Raw genomic sequence first — 15,460 nt, forward strand, 5'->3', positions numbered from 1 at the left:
GGCCTAGTTCACTGTAGTTCAGCTAAGCTAAAACATGGTGGTGCCCGCTGGCCTACTCCGACTATTCAAGGTCAGCATCAGCTATGCAGAAGAAAATTGGAAGTGGTGGGCAGAACCCAAGCCATTTTCAGAACTCTAAACACTATTCTCCTTGATGAACCTTGTTATATTTTTACTGACTCTTGTTTTATTGCCAATTACTTATTTCATCTGCCACCTGGACAATAAGGCTAGCAGGTTAAAGATACCCCTCTTTGGAACTGAGGACTATGGAGACAAATAATGGCTGCTAGTCAAAATGTGTAGGTCCCTCAGGTAGGTGACCCCTGTAAAAGTCTGCTCTCTGATGAGATTGCCTAGGATCAAGCTGTTGGCCAAGCCTATACCACCCTGATCACTACAACCTGACCATCAACACACTGGGCATGGAAAGAGAGACTGAGCACAAACCAAAGGACTCTACATCTCTAATGCAGAAGCTGTCGCTGGATTCCTGACTTGGGACTCTTTCCAAAACTGACCTGTTTGCCTTGGGTTGATGGAGGTGACATTACATGGAATAGTATCCCTGCCTGCTTTTGGTAGACTGACTGCATAAAACTTTTGAATCTCTTTCAAGGCCATCAGTGGTGCCTCACCACTGTCGACACTCTTTCTCCATCTGTGTGTTACCTTTCACACTCAAATACTATATTTTGATGAGTCGAAGTGTTTACATTTGATGAACTCCAATTTATTAATGTTTCACACTTAGAACTTGATGTATGTTGTTTATTCAACAGTATTTGACCACAAAACAGCAATTTTGTATGGTTCAACCTAATAATATGGTTTAACTACATGAATATGTCCTATATATTAATTCATTTAATTTTCACAAAAAACCATTGGGAGGAAATCCCCATTTTACAGAGGGTGAAACTGAGGAAAGAGACTAAATAACTTCCCTGACCTCATACAATTAATTAATGACAGAGGAAGATTCAAACACTGGTGATGTGGCTCTCAGGTCTGTACTCAGTCACAATCCTGTATCACATGTCCCATCTGGTGCTGAAGTATCAATTAATATGTCTCTCTCTCTCTCTCTAGTCTATGGACTCCTTGAAGGGAAAACTGCTTGCTTGCCTTTGTAGCCCTTACACCCAGCACAGTACCTTGCACATGGTCAATGTCAATAAATACTTGAGGAACAAATAGGTAAACAAATGGGGAAGTCTCCACCAATGCCACCATCAGGGACTGCTCATTTGACATTTCAGAGGCAATGATCATGTTCTTTCAGACTTGATACATTTGTACAGTGCACCTGCTGGTCTTTAAACATACATCAGGTTTTCTGGAACTATTCTTTTTCAGATCCTTCCTCTTTAAATAAAGCATTGAATATCATAATACAGATCTTCCTGAGTAATATAGTCATTGCAAGTGGGGGTCTCTGACTTATACGATTGAAGAAAATCCTATTGCAGAAGATCCTAAGTATTAAAAAACATATCTCAAGGACAAAACAATGGTGCTTTTAAAAGATTACAAAAATTATATATGATTCTCCCAATTCTTCTGGAGAACCGTTTCCCCTCTATCAAAAAAAACCTGCCTATCTACTATTATACCTAGTCATATATATTATATACACATAATATGTATATATATAAGTGGATATAATGCAACACAGCTACAAAGAAATTATTTTGTGGGATACTTGAAATATTATGATTATGATTATGATTATTACTATCATTATTAAAAAATTCATCAAACATATTTGGAAGAATCTCACCATCTCTCTTTATAATCCAAATCATTATTTGAAAAAAACTGGCCTCATTCACTTTTGGGATTGTTGCATGCTACACTAACACACTCATTTAAGGGAGAAAACTTATGAGTTACCCCTAGGCAGTTCAGTGACAATGCAGATGAATTATGTTATAATTTTTGGTAATTAGCATTCATAAAAACAGGAACATCCTTTACATAGAGTCAACTTTAAAACTCCTTCTCAGATTTAAAGCCTCTAAATAAATCACCTCTAATTTGTGCCTTATAGCTGAATTCCTATTGTGATTTACCAATTCTAACTCACGTCAGCCTTGGTGCAAGGATATTTTGCAGAAATGTTAGCTTTGCTACATAAGTTAAATATTGCTGTAAGTGGGGTTTGCTGGAGTCAGATCTGATTGTTTTTGCAATAATATAATTTCATTAGTTCTTAGTAGTGCTTGTCAAGATATGTTACAGCTATTTGATCTGATATAAAATAAAGCCCTTATCCTAATTTATATTTGGCTTTGAGAGAACAATTTCTTCACCACATAGGTAGCATGTAGGTGAATATATATTTCTTGTAAATAAGTAACTAGAAGAACACCTAGGAAATGTTTTACAAAACTAACTCATTCTTTTTCATAATATTTGGGCCTTTTAAATAAAAGGTACCTTGAAAATTCCAGATGTTACTACTATTATTATAGTCATTTAAATTACTAGAAGTAATATATCATATTAATTGCTCTTAATGAGGATTATAAATAATTACAATAAAAATTAATTGCCCTTCATAGAGTGAGTTGCATTTTGTAATATTTCTGGATAGGTATGGTTGGAAACACAATTACTTTCTCCAAAAATGCAATACAAAACATATTTTTTGATCAGCACATCAAAATGTCCTGCAACCAAATACTGTGTATGGACAATGCACTCCCAGCCATATTTTGGGGTGATATCTTATGGATGTTTCTGCTAAAAGAGAAACACATAAATATTGTGTTATACTACACTTTCACCCAAAAGTCAGAGTGATAGTGAAAATAACTAGAAACATAAGCTACAGAGACATGTATGGAATTCCAGGATTTCTGTATTAAAGAATAAGTAAGACTCTCCAGATAAAGTCCTGACTACCCACTTAGTTTTCAATGCACATGTTGGACTCCAGTCCTAGAAATTCTGACATAATGGCTCCTAAACTGCATTTTTTGTCTGTTTGCTTCAAGTTTTATTTAAATTCTAGTTAGTTAACATACAGTATAATACAATATTAGTTTCAGGAATAGAATTTAGGGATTCATCACTTATATAAAACACCAGTGCTTATCACAAGTGCCATCATTAATACCCATCACCCATTTAGCCCATCCCCCTGCATTTTTGAGAGGTACCTCACAAGATCCCAGTGAACGTGACTTGGAAAGACTGAAGTATCAGGCAGGTTGCCAAGATAGAGACTCTAACATGTAGAGGGAGGCTGAAAACTGGTTATCAGAGGCAGATCACAATATCAGGGCTAGGCTGGAAGAGATGCCCTCAAGGTTGGGTTAAAGCTCAATTTTTGTTCACATCCAAGATCAAATTGGTCTTAATGAGTAGGGTGGGGCTGAAGCTATAGGCACGAATGCAAGTGGTCCTGGTTGAAGACAGAAAAAAAGCCCAAGAGGCTAGAACACAGGCAGTTTCTGTCACGTGGTGCTTCTCTCACTTCCATCTCCTGAATACTCTGCAGCCAAATGGAATATGGCTCTCCCCTCTCAAATCACCCAAGACTTTGGGTGTGGAGAAGAACCATTATCTCTCTCTCTCTTTTTTTTTTTTTATTTATTTTTTTTTAATTTACATCTAAGTTAGCATGTAGTGCAACAATGATTTCAGGAGTAGATTCCTTAATGCCCCTTACCCATTTAGACCATCCCCTGTCCTGCAACCCCTCCAATAACCCTCTGTTTGTTCTCCATATTTAAGAGTCTCTTTTGTTTTGTCCACCTCCTTGTTTTTATATTATTTTTGATTCCCTTCCCTTATGTTCATCTTTTTGTCTCTTAAAGTCCTTACATGAGTGAAATCATTTGATTTTTGTCTTTCTCTGACTGACTAATTTCACTTAGCATAATACCCTCCAGTTCCATCCATGTAGTTGCAAATGGCAAGATTTCATTCTTTTTGATTGCCAAGTAATACTCCATTGCATATATATATACCACATCTTCTTTTTCCATTCATCCATCGGTGGACATTTGGGCTCTTTCCATACTTTGGCTATTGTTGATAGTGCTGCTATAAACATGGGGGTGCATGTGTCCCTTCAAAACAGCACACCTGTATCCCATGGATAAATGCCTAGTAGTGCAATTACTAGGTCGTAGGGTAGTTCTATTTTTAATTTTTTGAGGAACCTCCATACTGCTTTCCAGAATGACTACACAAGTCTGCATTCCCACCAGCAGTGCAAAAGAGATCCTCTTTCTCCGCATCCTCGCCAACATCAGTTGTTGGCTGAGTTGTTAATGTTGTCCATTCTGACAGGTGTGAGGTGTTATCTCATTGTGGTTTTGATTTGTATTTCCCTGATGATGAGTGATGTTGAACATTTTTTCATGTGTCCATTGGCCATCTGGATGTCTTCTGTGGAGCCATTGTCTCTCTTCTTAAACTTGATGGGATAAGCTCTGATACAGGAAGATTATCTGAAAAGATGTCAAGTGGAAACAAAGGATGCAGAGGGTAGAACTACCTGGGGCTAGGATTATGGGGACATACAAGATAACTCTCTGGACTTACCAGTAAAGTTGACTTCTACTCTGCCAATGTCACATCTCTGAGTAACATGACTTCCTGGAATTCACTTAAAGGAAGGAGTATAGCTGCATTAGAAATCAGTGATTTCCAGTTTAGCTGGCCATCAAGACCCAAGACGCATTAAAATTTCTCCCCAAAAGATTCTCATTTTAGTAAATTTTAGGTAGAGATTAAGAATATGTGTTTTTAAATAGTGTCCCAGTTAGTTCTTATATGCAGAGCTGGGAACCACTGTACCAAAACACATCAGAAAGTTAACATATGCCTTAATTCTGTCTTTATTTGATGAAGAATTTATAGCTTGAAGATTCTAATAATTAATTCTATGCTTATTAATTACTACAGCCAACTGTGCAATGTTCCATGAGTGTTTGAAATGTTAGTGTTTTCATGAGTTCAGTCATAATTCAAGTTGAATTATTTTAACTAGAGTCCATCAACAATCTCTAAATTAGTATTCTGTGAGTGTGTTGCTATTTCTGTCTCACCCAATGATCTGAGAGGACAACTACAGTGTGACTAAAATTTTAGCATCAGACAATAGTTTCCAGAAAGGGAAAAGACAAGGTCTACAGAAGAACACAAGATCCAAGGAAAGAACCCCTGGCAGCCCCAAGGCCCAGTGAAAGTGTGATCTTTAGCAAAATGCCAAATTGTAAAGTGTAGACTTCACATGGTATATTCCCTGTAGGATAATGAAGCCTTCATTAGGAGGGGGGAAATGAGTGACATGGAATGAGAAAATAGTGGCAAGGTTGACACCAGTAATGACCACTGGCTTTCTTTAGAATTGTCCCTTAGTTAAGAGGTGACGGTAAAGCAGAGGGAGAGGGAGACAGCCAGGAAACAGACTTTTGTTTTTCTGTCTGAAAGAAAGAAATGCTGTGGCCAAGGTAGCTGTGTTCTTGAGCTAATTATAAGAGCTGAAGACACAATAAATAATATTTCATTTTCAAAAGGCCAGACAGATATTAAAAGCTCACTGAGCAGAGATCTAAAGCAAAAGAGTATCAAACCACTTGATTTTTGGTTACTTTTGGCATAGACTGTAAAGTCATGTTATTCTTGGAAAAATGATGTAGCAGTTGAGAGAAAAGGGTTCTATTGAGAACAGAATTTCCCCTGAAATTGTCTTTTTTTTTTTTTTTTTGCAACTGCTAATTACTCCCTTCCCTCAACCTGCTAAACCCATCTATATCCACATAGTTACTACAGGCTTTCTCTGATGGTATAATATTACCCTGCCCCCTGATTACATGTGATTGGTCCAAGGGTGGGCATCTGACCCAAGCTGGGTAAATCATTCTGAGTATTTGGCATGTGTCTTTGGGATTCTTGCTCATTTTAGCTGCTTGCTTGAAAAGAAGTGATGAATTCCTGAGAAATGAATACAAAAACCACTTCTCATCACAACTAGAAAACTGAGAAATGAAGGCTGTGATATGAGAAAAGAAAGATGTGGATGTGAAAAGAGAAGCAAAGACAAAATGTCAAAAAAAATGTCAGTGGCAATATACATCCCTATACTAATTATTCTTCAGGTTTGGACATGCTATTCTATTTCATGCTAGTCTCTATTAGGCTTTCATTATTGCAATCAAGAGATCTCTAAACAAAGTCGAGGAGAAATGCCAAAGGATGGGCCAAAGAGACCAAAGTCAAATGCCCAGGAAAGAGATGGGACTCTGAAATTACCAGAGAATTGCACTCCTAAACAAAGTAGGCTGAGTAGGACTGACATCAAATGTCAAGTAAAATTATTACTGGAAAGTAAAAAGGAATAATCAGGGTGAAGCCACTTATGGGGAATCAACACTAAGAAGTTTTGTTACCAATGGGTTGGCCAGATTTGAAAGGCTTCAGATAGATACAGTTGATTGAGGTAAGCAAGGTTCAGCATCCACATCTGAAAATCCACGCACAACTTCTGACTGGAGGAGAGGAAAATGTGCTATGTTCAGTTTTTAGAAGCTCTTGATACCAGTAAAATAGAAAGAAGAAACTCCCATATGGGGTTTATATGCTAATCTTTGCTATGGCTGATATCTTTTGGTTTATCTATCTCTTTTTTTATATACACATAAAAAAGATACTTGGTGGTATCACATGTATTAGTATTTTAATGATCTTCATTTGTTAATATTGAGTTGCGTCTATTTTTGAACATGGTGATAGGAGGATAATGAAAGCATAGGAGTTATTAACAGCCTTCTAGGGATGGACCTTGAAAATTCAAAGTGGTCATTGATAACACATGTTTCTGAAGGTATGTGTCACAGATGGTCCAATTTAATCTTGTCGTATAAATTTAACTGGTACTAAGAAGACCAAAATAGTTCTGTGGATTATGGAGAAGTTTAATATCAACATGTATTTAAACTTCATTCCTAGAGATTATTGTTATTTTAATCACTATGTTGATGTGCTGAGAATACCTAAGGTGATCAGTTGTAGTAACAAATCAATGAAGTTAATAAGATATCTAAACTTAAATAAATGGATATTGTCTGTTGATGGACAAAAACATCTCTTAGACTTTAAGTGAAGAAGAATCGGTGTAATAAAGTGTTGTTAAACCAGATCATTTCATAGGTCTAATATTATGTACTTGATCTCTAAGTTTACTGAGAAAATATCCTAAGATGAATATATGCTATGTAAAGTTATTTTAGGATGAAAGAGTACTGAATTGGGGTAATGAAGAATAAGGATAAAAATTCTAGTTTTTCAGTCATAATGAATTCAAGCAGCCTGACTCTCTGAACTTCGATTTCTTTAAATAAGATTATATTATCTTTCCTCCCACCTTAAAAGGGTGCAGTGAGGAAGCCAAATAACACTGGGGAAAGCTTTTTGCCAAAAAGAGAAACAAATACAAATAAATGAAGAAAGAAGAAGAGCCCCTCCTCCAAAAAGATCTCTACATTTCCAGCTAACAACCAAGACTAAAACTGCTAGAAAATAAGAATGGAAACAAACAAAAAACAAACAAACAAACAAACAAACAAAACTGGGAATCCACAAATGGCTACAGAGGTAGACAGAAAAGGAAGAGCTCTTGTGATGTTACTTCAGATGTGCCAAAGTGTCTCCTCTGATTAAAACCAAAATAAGAAAAGGAGACCTTGTCTTCTTACTTACTAATTCCCCAAGTCTCCAAGATGAAATCTATACCCACTTGTTAAAATGCATTGCCAATGTAAGAAATAACATTTATTAGTCATTTACAACTTAGTTTAAATAAGTTAGTATGTGTTGTTGGGTGCCTACTGTGCACATGAACATAATTAAGCTACAAAGAGCTACAAAGAAGAATACAATACAGTTCTTGCTTTCAAGGAGCTCACAAGCCCAATGGGAGAATCAAATTCATATGTAAAAAGTTACAATATGTAATATGATCAACTCTATAATAGAAGTACAACCTACAGAAAGACAAGCAGAAGAGAGTCAGAATTGGGGAAAGCTTTTCTTAGAATAGGCTTTCAAGTTGAAGGTAAGAGAAAGAAAGGAACTGGCATGAGGAAATTAGATATTTCAGAAAAGAATCCATAAAATGTAGGACAGTAACAGAAAGGGAAAACAGAGCATTTGGGCGGGGGTGGGGGGAGACATTGCTTTGTCAGTAGTAATATCACTGGTAACTTGAGGATAAATTCTGGAATATTTAGGTTATAAGCTATTCCAGAGTTCTTTTCTAGGTTCTATCACTGCCTGCTCAGCCACAAAAGAAAATAATGGCAAAAAAAGTTTTCAAAAGGAGAGCGGGCAAATTGTGGGTAACTGTATTTCTGAAAGCTGAAAATTTTAGTTGAAATGAAGAAATCCAACAGGAAGTGAATGCCTGGCTAGCAAGGAAGGGAGAGGAGCCCAATTTCCATAACACGGAGGGGCCCTATGTTCATTAAGGGGGTTCAAATGCCCAGATCTCCTTTTGCCTGAAATTTTCCCAGGTACTTATGGTCACAGCAGGAAAATAATCTTCAAAAATCAAAAAACTGTATGCTAATAAACACCACTGCTTTCTTTTTGGTTGACTGTCTTAGAAGAATAACTGTCATTTTTCTCAGATGACTTGCACTTAATTTTCACATCAGGTAAAACCCACTGACATCACCTCCATTTCACAGTTGGTCATATGGAATCCTATTGCTACCACAAACCAGCTAAGAATTCATGGAACTTCTCTTTAGTGGCCCACATGCAAGTGTCCCAATTTCTAGTCTCTTATAATAATTTCCTTGCTGAGTTGCCAGATTTTTATACCTCCTTGCTTTTCAATTTCACATATAATTTTTCTTGGATAAAAGAGGAAAGCCCTAGAGGATTCTCCTTGTTCTCTACTGCTTCAAGAAAATAGAATTTTAAAATAGCTATAGTTTGCCCAATGGAGAAAGAGACAAGTAACTTACAAACAGTTACAGCTCTTCGAAAGATCCTAGCAGTGTACTCATTATTTGCGTTCAAATTTAAAAAAAAATTGCAGAGCAAATAGAACTTACATCCATCTGAGGTAAAACATTTCATTATATTTTATTATCCCCCAATCAATTCCTAAAGCAATGTGTGAATTAAAATGTTTTACCCAGCATTTTCAAGAAACCAATTTAAAATTACACAGCTTATAACAAATTGCCAGAAATATTGCAAGCAGCCATTAATTTACTCCAAACCAATTAAACTCTACATTAATACATGCAGTAATACACATGCACTTGTTCCTAATTTCCTTTTGTAATTAAGCATGGGTACAAGGAATAGTTTCACTTGACAAAGAACTTTAATCCCCTTGTTTGATCTTCCCTTGTCCTCTCTGGCCTCTACTACAAAGCGGCAAAGGTCACTTTTTCCATCATTGCCCATCTTCTTTCATTTATAAGACCAATTTCCTTTAAATACTCAAATATACTACATAGTGAGTTTCTAGGTATTCCGAAATTGCCTTATAGTTGGGGGACATTCCATCCTTGAATCAACAGAAAGGAGCTCCCAGAAGGCTAATGGAAAGTATATATAAGTGTTCCAGAATTTAACGTCAACAGTATGGGGAAAACAAATGCAAACTTCTCTAGTTTATAGTCAAGATCAGCGTGGATTAGTCAGGGTTCTTCAGAGGAACAGAAGCAAAAGATTGGATGATGCCCACCCACACTGGTGAGGATATTCCACTCTACTGAGTCCACTGGTTCAAATGCTAACCTCACCTGAAAGACTCCTACAGACACACCCAGAAATAATGTTTAATCTGTGCACCTCATGGCCAAATTTACACACAAAATTAACAATCATAAGTCCACATCTCATCAACTTGACACCCATGTGCATCTTCTTAAACCATATTTAATCTTCAAATAAAGACAATAACAAGGTCATAATTCCACCTAACATTATATAACTATCCTGTGCACAACCAAAAACTCACAAATTCCTGCCCCAGAAGAGAAGGTAAAGTCCTTGATTCATGTTTTCTATTCTCCTTGACATCCTATAACTTAAATACTATGATTTAAGATTAGCAATACTTAAATGCTATGATATAAAGTTAATATATCTTATTTTATATAAGTAAATAAAAGAACAAAGGAAAAAAAAATATATGTATGTGTGTGTGTGTGCGTATATATATATACATATATATATACATATATATATACGCACACACACACACATACATATATTTTTTTTTCCTTTGTTCTTTTATTTACTTATATACACACACACAGATTCAAAGAACATACACACACACCACATAAGTGTATTCATAGAAAAATAAAGAGTAAATATTCATGAAAATCACAGTCTTCATTTCTGTAATGGGTCATATGGTCATAGCTGCTATTTAGAACTATTGTCTTCCACTACTCGTTCTGTATTCCTTTTGCCTTCAAGCACCTCAACTGGTCATGGTTCTTTACCCGGTAGGGTGACCCTAATCTTTGTTCCTGCAGTCTGAGTCATGAGCAGTCCTGCCTGGATTGGGTGGTGGTAATTTTTCATTGGTCTTAATCTGGGACTGACAATATTAAGAGATGCCTTAAGGGATGTCATATAGCCCGGACATACTCTTCCTTATCACTGTTGTGGAATAGCAGTCCAATCTCTTTTTGGTAGTCAGAATCAGTCACCTGAGCCAACCTGTTAACTCCCTCCAAAATCCAGAGAGGCACTATAGGTTACATGCCTGTTTGGGGGTGGTAAAAGGGTCTGATGCAAAAACTTACCTTTCACCTTGGAAGGAATATCTCTACATGCCCCACACCACTGGACCTTAGAAGTTTCACTGATATTAAAGGCCCATGAATTTTAGTTAGATTTATTTCATACCCTCTGACAAAAAATGTCTTATAACAAGGTTAAAGTACTTGCTACCTCTTGCTCACTAGGCCCAATCAGTATGCTATCATCCATGTAATGGACTGGGGGGTGATATCTTTCGGAAGGGAAAATAGATCAAGATCCCTGAAAACTAAATTATGACACCAGGAGAGTGAACAGTTGATGTACCCCTGAGATAGTACAGCATATTGCTGGATTTACCAACTGAAAAAAAAAAAAACTGCTTTTGGCAGACATTATGGACAGAGATGGAGAAAAAGACATTTGCCAGATCAATCGCTGTCTATTAGGTATCAGGGAATGTGTTAATTTCTTTAAGCAATAAAACTACATCTGGCTAAAGCAGCTGCAATCAGAGCCACCAATTGGTTAAATTTCAATAACCCACTGGTCATTCTCCACAATCCACCTGTCTTGTGCATGTCTTCTGCAAAATGGGAGAGTTGAAGGGAGATGTGGTGGGAAACACCAGCCCTGCATCCTTCAAATCCTTAATGGTGGCACTAACCTTTTGCAATCCCTCCAGGAACATGGTATTGCTTTTAATTTATTATTTTGCTAGGGAAGGATAGTTCTAGTGGCTTCCCCTTGTCCTTTTTCACCATGATAGTCTTTATTCTATAGGTCAAGGAACCAATGTGGGGTTTCTGCCCGCTTTTCAGTATGTCTGTTCCAACTATGCATTCTAGAACTGGGGAAATATCACAAGATAGATTCAGGGATCCATTGGGCCTACTGTAATATAGACCTGTGCTAAAATTCCACTGATCATCTGATATCTAAAAGCTCCATCTCTGACTGTGGGGCCACAGTAATGGCTTAGAGTCTCCTGGAATTAGTGTTAGTTCAGAGCCTTTGTCCAATAATCCCCAAATGTCTGATTATTTCCTTCCACCAATAGAGGGTTACCCTGGTAAAAGGCCATAGTTCCTTTTGGGGATGGCTGAGAGAAATATTAGTAGTATACATTTTCAGTAGTGTACTGAAGTCATACCTCAAGGGGATCCAGCTTCCCCTTCATTCAAATTTTTCTGGGTGTGGAAACTGGCTCATGTCCGGGAATTGATTGAAGGGACATGGCTTTCTGTTCTTATGATTCAGGTTAGACTTATTTACTTGACCTAGAACTTTTCTACTTGTACAGATCAAGTAAGAATTTAGCAGGCTTTCTAGCTATTTCATTTCTAGAGACATCATGATCAATTAGCCAGTACCATAGGTCTGCGTGAGTCAGAATATTCTGATTGCTGCTTTGACTCTGGTGTCCATTATAGTAACCACACCTACCTCGCCTGTGATGGTTGAGTACCACCACTTGGCCCTTTCTACCCTAGGATCCAGTTAATGACCTTGCATTGAGGTTTCCCAATTCAGTGACTGCAGTGCCCACTGTGAGGTCTGGTGTACAGAGAAGACTAATTACAGAGATTTTCAAGGACACCAGGGCTCCCCTTACAAATTTATTCCTCACAGTCCTGCTGAAATGTATGTCTTCTGGACCCTCCTAATTTCGGTAAGTCACTCTTAAATGGTAAATCTACTCTCTAACACTGTAATGTCCCTAAGCCTTTGGATCCCTTCCTCTACAAAGCATGTCTGGTATTTCCAACTCACTCACAGGGTCATCTCTTGATCCGTGTTTCAGCCAACCAACCAAAGAAACTATTAGAGTCCTTTCTAAACTCCCTGAATTACAACATTAAATGCATAATCTGCTTTATGAACCTGTGTCAATAAATATAGCTTGATCCCACTTTCTGTTCCTTCCACCATTGTCCTACATCTTTAGTATCTATTCCCACATGTCCCCTAGATTTCCGTCTATATAAATTAGAAAAGTTAGCCAGATGTAATACACCTTCTCATTGGTCACACAGAATACCTCATCTTTGGGACCTGCTGGTACTTGAATCTAGTGATAGGTCTAGAAGCAAAGAGGGGTGGTTGGATGGGTTCTGAGGAGATTCAGCATTGTCATGCATGTCAAATACCTTAAGGGAGGCCATTACAGTTTTCCCAGGGAATGTAGGGTCAGTCTGGTCAGTCAGGGGTGGAAAGACCAACACCACCGTGGATGACAAGGCCAGTACCACTAGAGGTGGGAATGCCACTGTGAGGAGTGAGGGGGTGAGGAGGCCCACTCTGCTGGAGATGGGGAGACTTCCTCCACTGGTAAGGAAGAATTACCAGAATTTAGAGACTCAATGTCCTCAGCTTCAGCAGAATCTTCACACAACCTCATCCCAGCTTATGATCCCATTCTTGCCCATTCAATGTCCTCACTTTAATAGTAGACACCCTGTGAGGCTGGGAGTTCAAGTTGCATTGTAATTTAACAAGTCACAGGATGAGGTTCTACATTTGGTTTTTAGCAGCTTCAGCTCTGTAGCTACAGGTGATAAGGGTCTTTCCAGGAATGCATAGTAGCTCTTAGGTCATTTGTGAAGAGCTTGAGCTGGGAATTTAAATCTCTGAACTCCTCCTTTTCTTTTGCTACTTTGTCAATAATATTAGGAGCAATCAGTCAATGTCATTATATTCATTAATTTTTCAAAAATGTCAGAAGTTCCATATACTATGTCACCTAGCTCCTTGTTTCTTATAAATAAGTGATTTATGCAGATGTTTTGCATATCTCTATAAACAGTTTACACTGTGGATTATAAGTGCTCTCTCCATACTGGAAAGAGAGTCATTAGCATCTTTAAACCTAATTAGATTAGAGAAACAATTCCATACTCTTGGTACCAAAATTGTATTAGTCTATGTTCTTCAAAGAAACAAAAGTCATAGGATATATCTGCCCATCTATTTATCTAATAATAGACATATCTATTATATCTATCTATAAAATTTTATCATCTATCAAAAGAGAGAGAGATTTATTATGAGGAATTGGCTCATGTAATTTTCAAGGCTGAGAAGTCCTATGATCTGCCATCTGCAAACTGGAGATCCAAGAAACCTGATGGTCTGAGTCCAACTGCCTGAGAACCAGGAGAGCATATGTTGTAAATCCTAGTCTAAGGGCCAGAGAAGATGAATTGAGAGGAGATGAGATGAGATGAAATGAGATATCCCACCGCAAACAGTAAGGCAGGAAAAAGGTATGAAAAGGGGAAGAATTCCTCCTTCCTCAAGTGTTTTCTCTATCCAGGCCCTCCAGGGATTGGATCATACCCACCTATGTTGAGAAGGGCAATTCACTTTGCTAAATCCATTGATTCAAATACTAATCTCATCTGGATATGCCCTCACAGACACAGCCAGATATTATGTTTAATCTGGGCACCCTGTGGCCAGTCAAGTTGACACATAAAACTAGTTATCACAAATTAATATACCATTCTGAGCTTTATATTTTCAATTGCATATAAAAATTGATCTCCAACTCAGGATATTTAATATCCTTCTGAAATCCATTGAAATATAAAGGTTACCAATTATAGAAGAGCTACCATGTTAATCCTTAATTTCTAATTGCCTTCTAAAAATTCTTATTTGGGTCAAAAACAAGAATATTGAAATTTCTACAAAAAACAATTTGAGTAAATTTGTCATCCTAAGGAAGTCTCAGGTATTTAGTAAAGAGAAATAATGGTATTGAGCTCCTACTATGTCCTGTGCTCTTTAAGTGGATTTTTTTATTTAGTTTTCACACACACACACACACACACACACACACACACACATTAATAAGGAAAAAAATAACTAATATTTGGAAAGTTTCATAATTTGCCACTGTCAGTTTGGAGCAGAGTTTTTCAAACCTAGCTCTAATCCCAAAGCTGTGTTTTTTACATAATAGAAACCTCCTACCCAAAGAAACAACTCTATTTGTGGAATGTTAGTGCCCATACATATATAAACATCTCATATACTTAAGTAAAAATATTCATTCTATCGTTTTTCCACTTGACATTATGGCATGAACATTTATGCATATAGGCTCTAAAATGTTAAAAGTTAACATCTTTATAATGCTTTTTCTTGGTAGTATACTTTAATTTCTTTAATTTAATTTAAACAGTTTCCAAATTCTTTTCATCATTGATTAGGCATAAGTAAGGTATTCATTCCCTTAGATTTTGATTTCTATTGAGCTATTTCTTTAAGATATAGTTTTAGTTGTGAAATTCATGGGAGTAAAAGATATGAGTATCTATATAGCTCTTACTACACTGACCCTTTTTTTTCTCAACCAGGTGCACTAATTTAAAATGAAATATTGCTACTTTTAAAAGGAGACACTGTCAATACTCACATTCTACAATGGGAAGAACATCAAGCTTCAGGGATTTATCACTCAAATTGTTGTTGTGAATTGCCCTTGAAAAGGATAGTGACAGACCTCCTCCCCTACCCTGAATTATATTACATCCGAGAGGACTGAAATGGTCATTAATTTTTAATATTATCTCTTCTCAGGGAAGAGCATAATGAATTTTCCTTAGACGTTCTTATAGGATTGAAATCCTAGAAATTCTGGGAAGATTTCAGGGTATCTATAGTGAGCTCTGAAAAATGTTAACCAAGTTTCCAGATG

This window comes from Panthera leo, chromosome C2 (genome assembly GCF_018350215.1).
Source record: "Panthera leo isolate Ple1 chromosome C2, P.leo_Ple1_pat1.1, whole genome shotgun sequence".
NCBI lineage: Eukaryota > Metazoa > Chordata > Mammalia > Carnivora > Felidae > Panthera > Panthera leo.